At 48.0% G+C, this 18,093-nt stretch overlaps 1 protein-coding gene across 1 annotated transcript in view; it reads right to left on the reverse strand.

Annotated features, from left to right (window-relative positions):
- ADGRA1 (adhesion G protein-coupled receptor A1) overlaps positions 1-18,093 on the reverse strand; it is a 1,280,537-nt gene that overhangs the window by 938,279 nt on the left and 324,165 nt on the right. The window lies entirely within an intron of this gene.

Genomic DNA, 18,093 nt, shown 5'->3' on the forward strand with positions numbered 1-18,093 from the left:
CTCCTCCGCTAGCAAAAGAGCTACAAGAAGATAGCGGAGGAGTCCGGCGAGAAGACCCCCGAAGACGGAAGACCCCCGGAGCTGTGCAATAAAATATTTTCTCGTGTGTTGTGTTTTTTTTTTGGGTACTTTTATTTTACAGGTGAATGGGTAGGGGTACATTGTACCCCATACTCATTCACATAGGGTGGGGGGCCGGTATCCGGGGGCCCCCTTATTAAAGGGGGCTCCCGGATTCCGATAAGCCCCCCGCCCGCAGACCCCGACAACCAACGGCCAGGGTTGTCGGGAAGAGGCCCTTGTCCTCATCAACATGGGGACAAGGAGCTTTGGGGTGGGGGGGCCGCGCGGCCCCCCCTTCCCCAAGGCACCCCCCATGTTGAGGGCACGCGGCCTGGTACGGCTCAGGAGGGGGGGCACGCTCGCTCGCCCCCCTTTCCTGGCCGGCCGGGTAGCGTGCTCGGACAAGGGTCTGTTGTGGACTTGGGGGGGACCCCCACGCCGATTTTTTTTCGGCGTTGGGGTTCCCCTTTAAGTACATTCCAGGCGGCGGAGCCCGCGACGTCTCCGTCGTGGGCCCCGCCTACCTTGACACGCGCTCGAAATGAGCGGACTGTCCTCCGCGTGTGTGGGCGAGTCCGTTCATTTCAAAAGTTGCGCGGACTTAGTACGACGAACTTAGTTTGCCGTATTAGTCCACTCAAAAAGTGCCGTGTGTGGGCAAGTTCGTTCATTCAAAAGTTTGAGCGGACTGTTTGACGAACTTAGTTTGGGCAGACAGTCCGCCCGTGTGTACGCCGCCTTAGAGGTTTTAGACCTTTCTAACTCTATCCAAAACTAAAAAAACAAAAAACAAAAGTTTTGTCTATGCATACATTTTAAAGCTCAACACCAGCCAAAGAGTTCAGAACATGGTTAAAATATAGATACAGGAAGTGAACCATTTTACCTACTATAAGATCTAGAATTCTGTTCACTAATTCTTTATATACATTTCCTAGTCATACTGTGTAGTTACACCGCTATTCAAGCCTGCAGCTTCCCGTGTCCCCTCATCATCCAAGTTTAAAATGAACCTTTAGATTTATTAAAGCCCCACTCTGGGCTACTTTTAGGTGTATATATGCAGTAAGGTCTCCCTCACATGGCACAAGTTAAATGCTTGATAGGCCTTGGGGAAAAAACTACCAATACCTATGTCTCCCTCCAACAAGCTTCTCCATTAACATGCAACCAATCCCCCAAAGCTTCACTTTACTGCCTGGTCGCAGCTCTCTCTCATCGACACGTACAATGCAGGACCAGCAATCCTGCATCGTATGGGAGGATGGCAAGGTCCCCATTAGTGATGGACGAACTTCCGACGGGACGTTTCGCGAACGCGAAATGCGAACGGACCCAAACGTTCGCGAAACCGACCGTTCGCCGCGGGCCCCATTGACTTCAATGGGAGGCGAACTTTGCAAACCTTCATGTCGAATTTGCGGCCACGTGGTAATTATTAGGGGGTAAAACGTAGTCCCACCATCTGGACAATGACATAATACATGTATGAGGTGAATTTGGGATCGATAACTACAAGCATTTTTATTTTATTTGGGAAATTGTTCTAACAATTCAGGACTATGGAGCTAATGAAGGCAATGGAGGAGAGGGAAGGTCAGGGACCAGGGTAGGCAAAGAAGAGGGTGCAGGAGATGATCACCAGCAGCGTGACATACCGGAATGACACATGCACCGTGATAGAGGCATCTGACAGCAGCACCGTAATACAGAGCACTGACAGCAGCACCGTGACATACAGCGCTGACAGCAGCACCGTGACATACAGCGCTGACAGCAGCACCGTGACATACAGCGCTGACAGCAGCACCGTGACATACAGCGCTGACAGCAGCACCGTGACATACAGCGCTGACAGCAGCACCGTGACATACAGCGCTGACAGCAGCACCGTGACATACAGCGCTGACAGCAGCACCGTGACATACAGCGCTGACAGCAGCACCGTGACATACAGCGCTGACAGCAGCACCGTGACATACAGCACTGACAGCAGCACCGTAAGCAGCCCCAGGAGGAAGTCAGCACAGCACAGGGATGGTGTGATCCCCTCATAATAAGAACCCCCAGGAGGAAGTCAGCACAGCACAGGGATAGTGTGATCCCTTCATAATAAGAACCCCCAGGAGGAAGTCAGCACAGCACAGGGATATCATAAGCAGCCCCAGTAGAAATATGACACCGCTCAACCTCTTCAAAGAGGAGGGTAGGGGCATATAGTACGGTGTGCTTTTTTGGGTCAAGGAAGTGAGCCAAATGAATTAAGAAGGTCTGTGTGCTTGATTAAAAAAATAGTTTATAGACATATACATGGTCTACTGGTCACATGTGTTGAATTCCTCCGAGATCCATGCCTCATTCATTTTTAGAAATGTGAGGTAGTTAACACTGTGGTGAGCTAGGCGAGTACGCTTATCGGTCACAATCCCCCCTGCTGCGCTGAACGTCCTTTCGGACAGGACACTGGATGAGGGGCAAGCCAACAGTTCGATTGCAAATTGGGCAAGCTCTGGCCAGAGGTCAAGCCTGCCCACCCAGTAGTCTAGGGGTTCATCACTCCTCAGAGCGTCCACATCGGCCGTTAACCCAATGTAGTCGGACACCTGACGGTCTAGGCGTTCCCTGATGCTGGATCCGGATGACACCTGTCGATGGGTCGGCTGAAAGAATGACCTCATATCCGAAGTCACCAACACATCTTCAAACCGGCCTCTTCTTGCAGGCGCTGTTGGATTGGTACCCGCAAATCCTTCTCTGGGAGTGGGAATTGCTCCTCTGCCAGCGCACGCAAAAGCAGAATGCAGCATTTCTCGAAGCAAGGCCTGGAAGTGCTGCATTCTGACAGCCCTCTGCGACGGCGGTAACATTTCCGCCATTTTGTGTTTGTACCGGGGGTCTAAGTACGTTGCCACCCAGTACTGGTCCTTGACCCTCATGCTTTTTATACGGGGGTCCCTATTAAAACACTGGAGCATGAAGGCCCCCATTTGCACTAAAGTGGAAGCGGTGTGGTGGCCTGGCTCCTGCTCATCATCCAGGATAATGTCGTCCTCTTCATTCTCCTCTCCCCATCCTCGCACAACAGGGATCCCAGAAAGGTTTAAAGCATGCTCTTCTTGCTCCTGCTCATCCGCCCCGGCACCATCCTCCTCTGACTCCTCATCAGACTCCTGTTGTTGACTTGTCTCAGATAGAGTAGCCCCCCCTGGGAATTCATCCAGCATTGCGACTTCCTCATCTTCCCGCTCCTGCCCCTCCACAGCCTGATCAATGACACGACGCAATGCACGCTCCAGAAAGAAGGCATAAGGTACCATGTCACTGATGGCGCCATGGCTGCGACTGACCAGTTTGGTGATCTCCTCAAATGGCCGCAGAAGTCTGCATGTGTCGCGCATGAGCAGCCACTGGCGCGGTGAAAAAAAACCCAGCTCCCCAGAACCGTTTCTTTCGCAGAGTTCATACAGGTAGACGTTAACTGCACGTTTCTGCTGGAGCAGCCTATCAAGCATATAGAAGGTTGAGTTCCATCGCGTCGGGCAATCGCAAATAAGACGTCTGACCGGCAGATGGTGTCGCCGCTGAATGTCAGCAAGGCGAGCCATGGCCGTGTAAGATCTTCTGAAATGGGCCGAGATTTTCCTTGCCTGCCGCAAGATGTCCTGGACCCCAGGGTATTTGACAAGGAATCGCTGCACGACCAAGTTTAAGACGTGTGCCATGCACGGCACGTGCGTGATTTTGCCCTGTTTCAATGCGCTAAGCAGATTGGCACCGTTGTCACACACCACTTTACCAACTGTCAAATTGAGCGGTGTTAGCCACTCATCTGCCTGTGAACGCAAAGCTGAAAGGAGTGCCGGGCCAGTGTGGCTCTTTGCTTCCAGGCACAACAGACGCAGCACGGCATGGCAACGTCTCACCTGGCATGTGGAATAGGTTCTGGGGAGCTTGGGCGGTGCAGTGGAAGAGACGCTAGCAGCGGAAAAGGAGGAGGCAGCTGAGGAGGAGAGGGAGGAGGATGGAGTAGGAGGAGGAGAAGAAGAGTCAGGCCTGCATGCAATCCGTGGCGGTAAAACCAAATCTACACGGGTGCCACGGGTTACATGCTTGACGGCCGTCAGAAGGTTCACCCAGTGGGCAGTAAAACTGATATACCTTCCCTGCCCGTGTTTGCTAGACCACGTGTCTGTGGTCAGATGTATCTTGGCACCGACACTGTGTGCCAGAGATACATTCACTTGCCGCTGAACATGGCCATATAGCTCTGGGATGCCCTTCTCTGAGAAATACTTCCTTCCTGGGACCTTCCATTGTGGTGTTCCAATGGCCACAAATTTGCGAAAGGCCTCCGAGTCCACCAGTTTATATGGCAGTAGTTGGCGGGCTATGAGTTCTGACAAGCCAGCCGCCAACCGTTGGGCAAGAGGGTTATCCGGCATCATCATTTTTTTACGCTCAAACATTAGGCCCACGGAAGCCTGCCTTTTTGCAGAAAAATGTGAGCTTGGCGTGATGGAAGGTGGAGTGGAGGACAATTGTGAGGAGAGAGGAGAAGGAGAAGTAGAAGACGAGGCTGGACGGTGAGAGCCTGCAGTGTGGCTTTGTGTGTTCCGTTGCTCCCACTGGGCTCGGTGATGGCTGCTCATGTGCCTTCTTAAGGCGGTCGTCCCTAGGTGAGTATTGGGCTTACCGCGACTAACGCGTTGACTGCAAAGATTGCAGATGGCAACGCTATTGTCAGCAGCGGACACGTTAAAAAAAGCCCACACTGCGGAGCCATGTGCCGGTGTCCTGGGAGCGCCAGATGTGACCGTACATGGTCGATGACTCGCTCCTGATACATTTGCAGTCTGCTTTGTCCCTGCTGTGCAATGTAAGTCATTGCTGCTTCTCCTCCCTATCTGCTGGTCCATATCTCCCTCTGAACTCCCCTCCTCTTCCTCTCTTGTGGGCACCCACGTGACATCACTAGACACGTCATCATCAACGTCACCTTCCCCACCGCTATAAGTAGAGATCTCGGAGTAGGCAGCAACACCGGGGACCAACCTCCTCCTTGGGCTGATCTGGGTACTGGCGTCAGACTGCTGAGTAGCGCTTGTTGCTACCTCCTCTTCCTGATCCAATACCAAGAGTGGCTGCGCATCAGAAATGTCCTCTTGATATGGATCGGAAAATAATTCCAGTGACTCAAGCGGAAGGTATGTGGTGGTGGTGGTGGTGGTCGTGTTGTTGGTGGTAGTGTCTTTGGGGGTGCACATAGCAGAGAGTGAAGAAGAGGGTGCAGATCGAGAGGATGAGGAGGGTGCAGAAGAGTAAGGCTGAGCGAGCCACTCAACCAAGTCTGGTGCATCCTTTAAAGTAATTGAACGCACCTTCTGCAACTTCCCACTTTGGCTCAAGCCTGTTGCTCCTGCCCTACCCCTACCACCCCTGCGGAAGGGCCTGCCTCTTCCTCTGCATGTCATTTTTTAAATGACCCTGTGACAAAACTCTTAGTCCCTATACCGCTGAAGGACTGCTGCAGTATAGGTGAGCGGTCAGCAGTGGTGCACGTCAACCCTATCTATTGTGGACCTATAGCGGTCCTTACAGAACAGCAGACTGTACCGCACTCAAGCCTATGTACCGTAGCACCCTATACCAAGTTACCAGTCCTTATAAGAACTTTTGTGGACCAAGCAGGTTGTGTATTAGTGTTTAGCAGACTGTACGTCAGTCCCTATACCGCTGAAGGACTGCTGCAGTATAGGGCAGCGGTCAGCAGTGGTGCACGTCAACCCTATCTATTGTGGACCGATAGCGGTCCTTACAGAACAGCAGACTGTACCGCACTCAAGCCTATGTACCGTAGCACCCTATACCAAGTTACCAGTCCTTATAAGAACTTTTGTGGACCAAGCAGGTTGTGTATTAGTGTTTAGCAGACTGTACGTCAGTCCCTATACCGCTGAAGGACTGCTGCAGTATAGGGCAGCGGTCAGCAGTGGTGCACGTCAACCCTATCTATTGTGGACCGATAGCGGTCCTTACAGAACAGCAGACTGTACCGCACTCAAGCCTATGTACCGTAGCACCCTATACCAAGTTACCAGTCCTTATAAGAACTTTTGTGGAACAAGCAGGTTGTGTATTAGTGTTTAGCAGACTGTACGTCAGTCCCTATACCGCTGAAGGACTGCTGCAGTATAGGTGAGCGGTCAGCAGTGGTGCACGTCAACCCTATCTATTGTGGACCGATAGCGGTCCTTACAGAACAGCAGACTGTACCGCACTCAAGCCTATGTACCGTAGCACCCTATACCAAGTTACCAGTCCTTATAAGAACTTTTGTGGAACAAGCAGGTTGTGTATTAGTGTTTAGCAGACTGTACGTCAGTCCCTATACCGCTGAAGGACTGCTGCAGTATAGGTGAGCGGTCAGCAGTGGTGCACGTCAACCCTATCTATTGTGGACCGATAGCGGTCCTTACAGAACAGCAGACTGTACCGCACTCAAGCCTATGTACCGTAGCACCCTATACCAAGTTACCAGTCCTTATAAGAACTTTTGTGGACCAAGCAGGTTGTGTATTAGTTTTTAGCAGACTGTACGTCAGTCCCTATACCGCTGAAGGACTGCTGCAGTATAGGGCAGCGGTCAGCAGTGGTGCACGTCAACCCTATCTATTGTGGACCGATAGCGGTCCTTACAGAACAGCAGACTGTACCGCACTCAAGCCTATGTACCGTAGCACCCTATACCAAGTTACCAGTCCTTATAAGAACTTTTGTGGAACAAGCAGGTTGTGTATTAGTGTTTAGCAGACTGTACGTCAGTCCCTATACCGCTGAAGGACTGCTGCAGTATAGGTGAGCGGTCAGCAGTGGTGCACGTCAACCCTATCTATTGTGGACCGATAGCGGTCCTTACAGAACAGCAGACTGTACCGCACTCAAGCCTATGTACCGTAGCACCCTATACCAAGTTACCAGTCCTTATAAGAACTTTTGTGGACCAAGCAGGTTGTGTATTAGTTTTTAGCAGACTGTACGTCAGTCCCTATACCGCTGAAGGACTGCTGCAGTATAGGGCAGCGGTCAGCAGTGGTGCACGTCAACCCTATCTATTGTGGACCGATAGCGGTCCTTACAGAACAGCAGACTGTACCGCACTCAAGCCTATGTACCGTAGCACCCTATACCAAGTTACCAGTCCTTATAAGAACTTTTGTGGAACAAGCAGGTTGTGTGTTAGTGATTAGCAGACTGTACGTCAGTCCCTATACCGCTGAAGGACTGCTGCAGTATAGGGCAGCGGTCAGCAGTGGTGCACGTCAACCCTATCTATTGTGGACCGATAGCGGTCCTTACAGAACAGCAGACTGTACCGCACTCAAGCCTATGTACCGTAGCACCCTATACCAAGTTACCAGTCCTTATAAGAACTTTTGTGGACCAAGCAGGTTGTGTATTAGTGTTTAGCAGACTGTACGTCAGTCCCTATACCGCTGAAGGACTGCTGCAGTATAGGGCAGCGGTCAGCAGTGGTGCACGTCAACCCTATCTATTGTGGACCGATAGCGGTCCTTACAGAACAGCAGACTGTACCGCACTCAAGCCTATGTACCGTAGCACCCTATACCAAGTTACCAGTCCTTATAAGAACTTTTGTGGAACAAGCAGGTTGTGTGTTAGTGATTAGCAGACTGTACGTCAGTCCCTATACCGCTGAAGGACTGCTGCAGTATAGGTGAGCGGTCAGCAGTGGTGCACGTCAACCCTATCTATTGTGGACCGATAGCGGTCCTTACAGAACAGCAGACTGTACCGCACTCAAGCCTATGTACCGTAGCACCCTATACCAAGTTACCAGTCCTTATAAGAACTTTTGTGGACCAAGCAGGTTGTGTATTAGTGTTTAGCAGACTGTACGTCAGTCCCTATACCGCTGAAGGACTGCTGCAGTATAGGGCAGCGGTCAGCAGTGGTGCACGTCAACCCTATCTATTGTGGACCGATAGCGGTCCTTACAGAACAGCAGACTGTACCGCACTCAAGCCTATGTACCGTAGCACCCTATACCAAGTTACCAGTCCTTATAAGAACTTTTGTGGAACAAGCAGGTTGTGTATTAGTGTTTAGCAGACTGTACGTCAGTCCCTATACCGCTGAAGGACTGCTGCAGTATAGGTGAGCGGTCAGCAGTGGTGCACGTCAACCCTATCTATTGTGGACCGATAGCGGTCCTTACAGAACAGCAGACTGTACCGCACTCAAGCCTATGTACCGTAGCACCCTATACCAAGTTACCAGTCCTTATAAGAACTTTTGTGGAACAAGCAGGTTGTGTGTTAGTGATTAGCAGACTGTACGTCAGTCCCTATACCGCTGAAGGACTGCTGCAGTATAGGTGAGCGGTCAGCAGTGGTGCACGTCAACCCTATCTATTGTGGACCGATAGCGGTCCTTACAGAACAGCAGACTGTACCGCACTCAAGCCTATGTACCGTAGCACCCTATACCAAGTTACCAGTCCTTATAAGAACTTTTGTGGAACAAGCAGGTTGTGTATTAGTGTTTAGCAGACTGTACGTCAGTCCCTATACCGCTGAAGGACTGCTGCAGTATAGGTGAGCGGTCAGCAGTGGTGCACGTCAACCCTATCTATTGTGGACCGATAGCGGTCCTTACAGAACAGCAGACTGTACCGCACTCAAGCCTATGTACCGTAGCACCCTATACCAAGTTACCAGTCCTTATAAGAACTTTTGTGGACCAAGCAGGTTGTGTATTAGTTTTTAGCAGACTGTACGTCAGTCCCTATACCGCTGAAGGACTGCTGCAGTATAGGGCAGCGGTCAGCAGTGGTGCACGTCAACCCTATCTATTGTGGACCGATAGCGGTCCTTACAGAACAGCAGACTGTACCGCACTCAAGCCTATGTACCGTAGCACCCTATACCAAGTTACCAGTCCTTATAAGAACTTTTGTGGAACAAGCAGGTTGTGTGTTAGTGATTAGCAGACTGTACGTCAGTCCCTATACCGCTGAAGGACTGCTGCAGTATAGGGCAGCGGTCAGCAGTGGTGCACGTCAACCCTATCTATTGTGGACCGATAGCGGTCCTTACAGAACAGCAGACTGTACCGCACTCAAGCCTATGTACCGTAGCACCCTATACCAAGTTACCAGTCCTTATAAGAACTTTTGTGGAACAAGTGAGTTGTGAATGTTTAGCAGACTGCAGCAGAAGGGCAGCAGTCAAGTATAATATCCTTTCTATATTTGGAAGAAAGAATATTATACATGTACAAGCCTATTACTGTACCACTGATACCAGTCCTGAAAAGAACCTTTGTGGAACTAATAATAACAGCAAGTCTTTAAAATTACCCTCACTGCCTGACAACACTGCTTCCTTCCTGTCCCTATACAAATTGGCAAAAAAAGAGAACGATTAGTGGTTACTGGAACAGCTCTTTTGTGGACCTTGATAGTAACAGCTAATGATGATGATGATGATGATGATGATGAAAGACTAATCTGGCTGTCCCTGTAGCATACACCGTCCTTTCCCTTTCTCTAAACTAACAAAAGACACTCAGGCTGCTGCAAGAATCAGCAGCACAGCAAACCTATCAACACCTAACACCTATACCAGTCCTGAAAAGAACTTTTGTGTACCAAATAGCTAGTGGTTTATCTCTCCCTACTCCACACAGGAACCTGTCCCTATCTTAACAGAAGAAAGAATGTAAAATGGCCACCGGATCGGGTGTATTTATAGGTTAGGGGGAATGTACAAGTGTCCATGTGCTGTCATGTCTCAATTGGCTGTCCTGTATCACATGATAAACGTGTCACCAAAGGTTAAAGTTCTTGTATACATTAAACACGTAAGTCCGCCGCGGCGAACGACGGAAAAAGGCGTTCGAACGTGCGGACCGCGAATGTCGGAAATTCGCCGCGAAACGACCGCCGGGCGAACCGTTCGGCCATCACTAGTCCCCATCCAGCGTTAAATAGCAGCTGCTAGGAGAAGAAGGAATAAGGTAATTGTTTGTACTTTTTCTTCCCCCACTTGTGCATTCAACTTATGCAGTATGGTGGAGTCCCCATTACATTGGTAAATTTAAATAATATCTCAGTTTTTGTTAAGAAAAAAATAATACCCTCTGGGCGATCAATGTGCATTGCAAGGATTTTAACAAATTTTGTAGCAAATTCCTACCTTTCATTGCTGTGGGGAATAGCTGTTTGTTTCACCATGTCCTTTGCATAACAATTCTGGGTAGGATGATCTGGTTCATTATAATTACCCGGTGCACTCTCGGTGTTCTAATGAGAAAAGCTAAATCCCTGCATCCCTTTAGAAGAATTTAATCTTTGTGGAGTATTTTACCAAAACTGAAATTCCGATTGCAAAAGGTGCCCAAAATTTTACTTGGATTAGTGCACTGCAGACTTCTTGGAAAATCAGTGAGCCAACGCACAAGCAAGACATAACATTTCTGGAGGTGTTCCATACACCAATGACCTCCAGGTCTCCATATTGCATTACATTTTATAGAAAATTACAGTGGCTGCAGATTAAGAAGGAAAGGTCATTTGTATGACATGCAGTTACAACATGGCTTGTGCAGCATTTGTATATGATATTTTTTTTATTTGCTTTTTTTCCCACCCACAAAAGTGGAGTTACCCTTTAACAGCAGGGGGTTGGCTTTTGAGTACGTAAACATAGAGGTAGTCTCATTATCTGCTCCATAAATGGTTTAAAGCACTCCTTTCCACAAGGTCTAAGAAGAATAACCAGCCCTGTAGTTGATATGCAAATTTCTTTTACAAAAGTTTTATTGAAAAATAAAATATAACAAGAGTATCCAAGTGATTGCTGGTTACAGTAGATATCAAACAAAGAAGTCCCGACAGCGGAACGTTACATATATAGCACTGTGTACATCAATGCCAATGTTGGAGAACTTTAAAGACTAGTTGAACATAGAAAGGCAGAATCATTGATAAATTTTCTTAATACCATTTATACCTTGTACCTAACTTTATTATTTCTCATGCATGTCTGAAGTGTGGATAGCAGAAAAGTGCAGCATAAAAAAGTGCACATTGTCATACCTCCACCTCAGAAAAAAAAAAAAAAAAAAAAAAAAAACACGCCCAAAATAAGCAAATGCTTATGAATAGAACAAAAGGTAGATATATATATAAAAATAATAAAGAATAAAAATATAATGCGATCTGTCGGGCTTGGCTATTTCCAACTTCCATAACCAACAAGACTGCATTGGCTCCTTCACAACCAGGGTCATAAGAAGGAGTACACAAGAAGACAGAAAAAGTAGAGAGTGAATTGGTAGCAAAAGGCAGAAGGAGAGCAAAGAAGATAGAGAAGAGAGGACAGAAGAGAGGGGTGAGAGAGTTCGTCCCACTAGGGGAAGGGGGCACACACAGAGCCTTTATATTGGACAACAATTGACTATTAAATCTGGAAGGTTGCTTACAAGATATCCAGGGTCGCCAGATTCTGAGAAATTTACTGTGCGTTTCGGAAGTCAGGGACGTTAATTTCTTGTTGATCATGATGTCATTCATACGGTTTTTAACTGCCTCGAAACTAAGTACAGGAGTTTTCCAAGAACGCACAATGATCAATTTTATTTATTTTAAAGAGGTGTTGGGTTAATTGGTGCTCTGGACGAAGGAGCTCATGAACGGGTTTGCATAGTAGGGCTTCATATGGATCTCATTTCAGATTGGTATGAAACATATTTCGTAACAGCACATAGACCCTGACCCAAAGTCTGCAGACCCTTGGGCATGTCCACCAGATATGTGCCATGGACCCCGATGTTGGGCAGCCCCTAAAACAGGAGAATATGAGGGAATGAATCTCGCTAACCTGTCGGGCGTATAATACCACCTATAAAAGACCTTATATGCGTTTTCTAGGATAAGAACATTCCTTGAGCTTTTTGATATGCAAATTTCATCTATCAACAGTCCTCATCTCCATCCTGTCTCTAATGACTCTAAATGTGTTGCAGGAAGACCAGGAGGTGTATTTGACAGCAGGCTGTAATGGACAGCCTGGCTTTACCTTTTGGATTACAACATTTACATATTTAAATGTTCTAAATGTGTTATTATGCAGTATTAATATTATTATTATAATAATACAGGATTTATATAGCGCCCAAAAGTTTACGCAGTGCTTTACAACATTGGGGCAGACAATACAATTGAATACAGGGGGAATCAGAGGGCCCTGTTTGTTAGAGTTTACAATCTAGGAGGGAGGGTCAAGTTATACAAAAGGGTAATGGCTGTGGGGGACGAGCTAATGGAGAAAATAGTGCAGTTGTTAGATGGAGGCAGGATAGGCTTCTCTGAAGAGGAAAGTTTTCAGGGATCGCCTAAAATTGGATAAATTAGGAGACAGTCTGACAGATTGGGGTAGCGAATTCCAGAGGATGGGCGAGGCTCAGGAGAAGTCTTGGAGGCTATTGGAGGAGATGATGAGGGAGCTAGAGAGCAGGAGGTCTTGGGAGGAACGAAGAGGGTGATTAGGTTGGTATTTTGAGACTAGGCTAGGGATGTAGCTGGGGGCAGAGTTGTGGATGGCTTTGCAAGTTAATGTTAGTATTTTGAATTTAATTTGTTGGGCAAGTGGCAGCCAATGGAGGGACTGGCAGAGGAGGGGTAGCAGACACTGTGCAATTTGTAAGGTGGATGAGTCTGGCAGCAGCATTCATGATGGACTGAAGGAGGGATAGTCTATTTAAAGGTAAGCCAATCAGGAGGGAATTGCAGTAGTCAAGGCAAGAGATAACCAGGGAGTGAATCAGGGGCTTTGTGGTTTCAATGGTTAAAAAGGGATTTCGTTTAGAGATGCTGCGGAGGTTGAGGTGGCAAGCTTTGGAAAAGTTATTGGATGTGGGAGTTCAGAGTCCAGGATAACACCTAGCATGCTGACATGTGGGGATTGGTGGATGATTGTGCCATTGCTCTCGACAGATAAGTCAGGAGAAGAGGCACGTGGGGGGAGGAAATATTATAAGTTCGGTTTTGGACAAGTTGAGTTTGAGGAAGTGGTGTGACATCCATACAGATATGTCTGTTAGTAAGTTAGAGATGCGTGAAGAGACTGATGGAGTAAGTTGAGGGGTGGAGAGATAGATGTGGGTGTCGTCAGCATATAAATGATATTGAAAGCCTTGAGAGGCTATCAGCTGAACCAGGGAAGAGGTGTAGATTGAAAATAAAAGGAGGTTCAAGAACAGAACCTTGGGGGACCCCAACGGAGAAGGGAAGAGGAGTGGAGGAAGTATAATTCTAAGTGACACCTTAGGTGCATTGGGATAGGTAGGATGAGAGCCACTGAAGAGCACAGCCACAGAGACCACGGGAGTAAGGAGTTTTTGAGGAGGAGGGGGTGGTCAACCATGTCAAAGGCAGCTGAAAGGTCCAGAAGTAGGAGTACAAAATAGTGTCCATTGGTTTTTTGCAGGTCATTTGTGAGAGTTTTAAAAGAGCAGTTTCTGTGGAGTGTGGAGGGCAAAATCTAGATTGAAGGGGATCAAGAAGGTTATTTTTAATGAGGTGGTCACTCAGTTGGTTGTAAACCAGGCATTCAAGGAGTTTAGAGGAAAAGGGGAGCAAGGAGATAGGGCATAGGTTGTTACGATTGGTAGAGTCCAATGAGGGCTTTTTAAGTATAGGGGTGACCAGTGCATGTTTTAGAGCTTTGGAAAAAATGCCAGAGGTGAGGGAGAGATTGAAGATGTGAGTTAGAGAGTGTAAGATAGTGTCAGAGGGTGACCGTAGTGTTTGAGAGGGAATAGGGTCCAGAGGCGAGTGGTTAGGTGGGCATCAGAAAGGAGTTTAGCAACTTTGTCAATTGTACCTGTTGTAATGGGGTTTTAACTGGGGGAGATACATGTAGAGTGGAGATTTCATCACGGATTGCTAATCACTTCAAAAACAAGATTGATACAATCTCCTGGGCAGTGAGTGAGTCAGTAGGTGGAGGACGAAGTAGAGAGTTGAAGGTAGGGAAATGTTTACGGGGACTGGATGAGAAGGTGTTAATAAGAGTTGTAAAATAGGTCTGCTTGGCAGTGTGGAGGAAAGAATAGTATTTTTGGAGGGCAGATTTGTATTGGTTGAAGTCTTTGAGAGACTTGGTCTTGTGCCACAGACGCTCAAGAGCGCAACTAAATTTTTTGAGAATTTTAGTGTTATCCGTTTGCCAGGGTTGTAGGGGTCGAGGCCTGATTTATTGTAGATGGGAGTGGCTTGGTTGGGGCAGGACAGGGGAGAGATTTTGTCATAGAGGTGGTCAGTAGCAGAATAAAGGAGAGAAGAGTTGAAGTTGCGAAAGTTTCTACAGGTGATGGTTAGGCGATTGGAGAGAAAGGTGGTGGAAGGCAGTTAGAGAGAAAAATTAATAAGGTGATGGTCGGAGAGAGGAAAGACTAAGTTAGACTTACCGGTGACGGTATTTCTAAGAGCCTTTCAGGACAACCCCGGAGAGAGTGTAGCTCCACCTTGTCATTAGGAAACACATGCCCACTTTAAAAACACCTCCTCTTCCTCCATGGCTTCAGTTATTGTGGCCTTCCGACACTGGAAAATAAAGCACAGAAAGCACAACACCATGGTAGAACTTAATACATTTACTAAGCATAACCTAGGGAGGGAAGTAACGGCTGTCCTGAAAGGCTCTTAGAAATACCGTCACCGGTAAGTCTAACTTAGTTTTTCTCAAATCGCCTTTCAGGACAACCCCGGAGAGGATAACCGAGAAACTTACCCTAGGGCGGGACTACTGCCTGCAGCACCTTCCTGCCGAAGGCCTGATCTGCCGCAGACAGTAGATCTAACCGGTAGTGCCGGAGAAATGTCAAATAACTGGACCAAGTGGCAGCCTTGCAGATTTGTTCAGGCGTTGCACTGGCCCTTTCAGCCCAGGAAACTGCCGTGGATCTAGTAGAGTGAGCAGCAATACCCGAGGGAGGCATTTCTCCTTTTGCTTTATAGGCTTCTGTTATAGCCAGCTTAAGCCACCTACCCAGCGTACTCTTAGAAGCTTTCTCCCCCTTGCGTGATCAAGAAAATATCACAAAAAGGGCGTTTGATCTTCTAAAATCTTTAGTCATTTTCAGAAACTGCAATAGACACCTTCTCATATCCAATGTGTGAAAAACTTCCTCTCCTGCATTCACTGGGGTTGCAGAGAATGTAGGTAACACTATTTCCTGCGATCGATGAAAGGCTGAGGATACTTTCGGTAGGAATGCTGGATCCGTCCTCAGTACCACCCTGTCCTGATAAACTCTAAGGAAGGGTTCCGTAATAGCTAGAGCTTGGAGCTCGCTGACTCTTCTGGCCGAGGTGATGGCCACCAAAAAGATTGTTTTTAAAACCACCTTCTGTAAAGAAGCTTCTTGTAAGGGTTTAAACGGTGCTCCCGAGAGACCCTGTAAAACTGTAGACAAATCCCAACTGGGAAAGTCTTTAAGGGCTACTGGTCTACTTCGAGCAAGAGCCAAAAAAAATCTAGAAATTAAAGTCTCTTTAGATAAAGTCTTTTCAAAGAAAACTGATAAAAGGCAGCCACCTGAGTCTTCAGGGTACTGGCTGCGAGACCCTTCTCCATTCCTTCATGGAGAAACTCCAAGACAGACACCGTGCTCTTGACTTTGAGCTCTCTAGAACTACACCAGGAGTTGAACTTCTTCCAGACCTTCATGTAAATTGCCTGTGTAACTGCCTTCCTGCTAGACAGCAGGGTCTTCACTACTTTATCTGAGAGACCTTTGGCTTTTAAGAGGTCCTCCTCAGAAACCAGGCGGTTAGCTGTAGAAGTTCCACCTCTGGATGATTTACTGTCCCCGGGGATAACAAATCTTTTCTGAGTGGTAACCTCCATGGGGGCTTCAAGGCTAGTTTTCGAAGACCCGCGAACCAAGGCCTTTTTGGCCAAAAAGGAGTGACTAGTATTAAGTCCGTCCCCTCTTCCCTGAATTTCCTCAGCACTAGTGGAATTAGAGGAAAGGGGGGAAAGGCGTAGCACAGCTGGTAGTGCCAGGGGTGAGCGAATGCATCCAACCCTATTGCTGCATCTCCTCGGTGAAGAGAAAATAATCTGTCCACCTGCTGGCTGGCAAAAAGGTCTACCTGTGGAACCCCCCAAGCCTCGGCGATCATCAGGAACACCTCCTGATTCAGGCTCCATTCTGCCTCTAGCAATTTGCGCCCGCTTAGGAGGTCCGCAAACAAATTCTGAGAGCCCTTCAGATGCACTGCCGATAGTGAGGCTGTGTTCTGCTCTGCCCAGGCTAACAACAGATTGGTCAACTCCATCAAGCTCCTGCTCCTGGTTCCCCCTTGCTTCATTATGTAGGTAACCGCTGTTGTGTTGTCTGACAACACCTGGACATGGTGACCTCTCAAATTCTGCTGAAAGGCCACCAAACCCAGAAAGATTGCCTTCAACTCCCTCCAGTTGGATGATCTTTGAGCTTCCTGCTTGGACCAGACCCCTAAGATGTCTGACCATCCAAGTGGGCCCCCCAGCCCAAGGCACTTGCGTCTGTAGTAAGACGCTTGTCCACAGGAAAGGTCCACACCAGGCCCCTTGAGAGGTTTGCCTGGTCTCTCCACCACCAAAGAGCCCTTTTCGTCCTTGACAAAATTCTTAACTGCTTTTCCAAAGGATCCTGATAGGACCAGCTTGACAGAACCTCCCTCTGAAGGGGTCTGGAATGGAACCTGGCCCACTGAACAGCCGGGATTGCTGCCGTAAGCAGGCCCAGAACTGCCATAGCCGTCCTGACTGAGACTGCCTGGTTGCTCTGTATCCGCTGTAAAGCTAGCTGCAACTTTTCCTGTTTTTCCAGTGGCAGGAAAACTTTCTGGAGAATCGAGTTTAACGTATACCCCAGAAATTTAATTTCCTGTGAGGGGATCAGGTTCGACTTCTCTAGATTTAGAAGCCACCCCAGACCCTCAAGGTGAGACTGGGCCCTCTGGAGATTGACTAGGACCTGCTCCCTGGAGTCCACAAAAAACAAAAGGTCATCCAGATAAGGGACGACTGGAATCCCCTTCAACTTCAGGGGCTCCAAAGCCTCTGCCATAATCTTTGTAAAGACCCTGGGAGAGGACGAGAGTCCGAATGGCAGAGCCCTGAATTGGAGGTGCCATACCGAACTCCCCACCTTCAATGCCAGGTGCAGGAACTGCTGCAATGCCTGATGAATGGGTATATGAAGGTAGGCATCCCTTAGATCCAGGGATGCCATGAAGCATTCTGGGGTCAACAACTTTGTGATGGAAAAAATTGTATCCATCCTGAAATGTTTGTACCGAATGAACCTGTTCAGAACTTTCAGATTCAGGATTAAACGGTACTTCCCTGAGGGTTTTTTCACCAGAAAAATATGTGAGTAAAAACCCCTGCCCTGCTGGTTTACTGGGACTTGAATTAGAACCTCTTGCTGTATCAGCTCCTGTAATAAAAGCTTCATTGCAGAGGCCTTCTCCTGATCCCTTGGCAATTTTGTCACATAAAACCTGCTCGGGGGTGGTTCTGAAAATTCCAACCTGTACCCCTGATCGACAATGCTCTTCACGAACAGATTTGGAGACAGCCTGTCCCATTGTTCGCAAAAAGCCGACAGTCCCCCCCCCCCACTGGGGAGAGATTGTCACTTGCTCTTGGGGGACTGCTCTGAGGGAGATCTAAAGAGGACTCCGCCCTTGCCTTTGCCCTTCTGCCAACCCCATCTGCTCTTGCGATCCTGGTCTTTTTTATGGGACTGCTGAAAAGCACGAAAATTCTTTTTGGCAACCTGCTTTTTCTTAGCTGGAAAAGCCTTCTTTTTATCGGCCGTCCTATCCAGCACAGACTCTAAATCGGGTCCAAAGAGCAAGTCACCCGTGAAGGGCAGACCACACAGTTTGACCTTAGAGGCCGTGTCCCCAGACCATGTTTTCAGCCAAACTGCTCTCCTGGCTGAATT

This window comes from Lithobates pipiens, unplaced genomic scaffold (genome assembly GCF_037356315.1).
Source record: "Lithobates pipiens isolate NorthernLeopardFrog02 unplaced genomic scaffold, aLitPip1_a1.2 Scaffold_25, whole genome shotgun sequence".
NCBI lineage: Eukaryota > Metazoa > Chordata > Amphibia > Anura > Ranidae > Lithobates > Lithobates pipiens.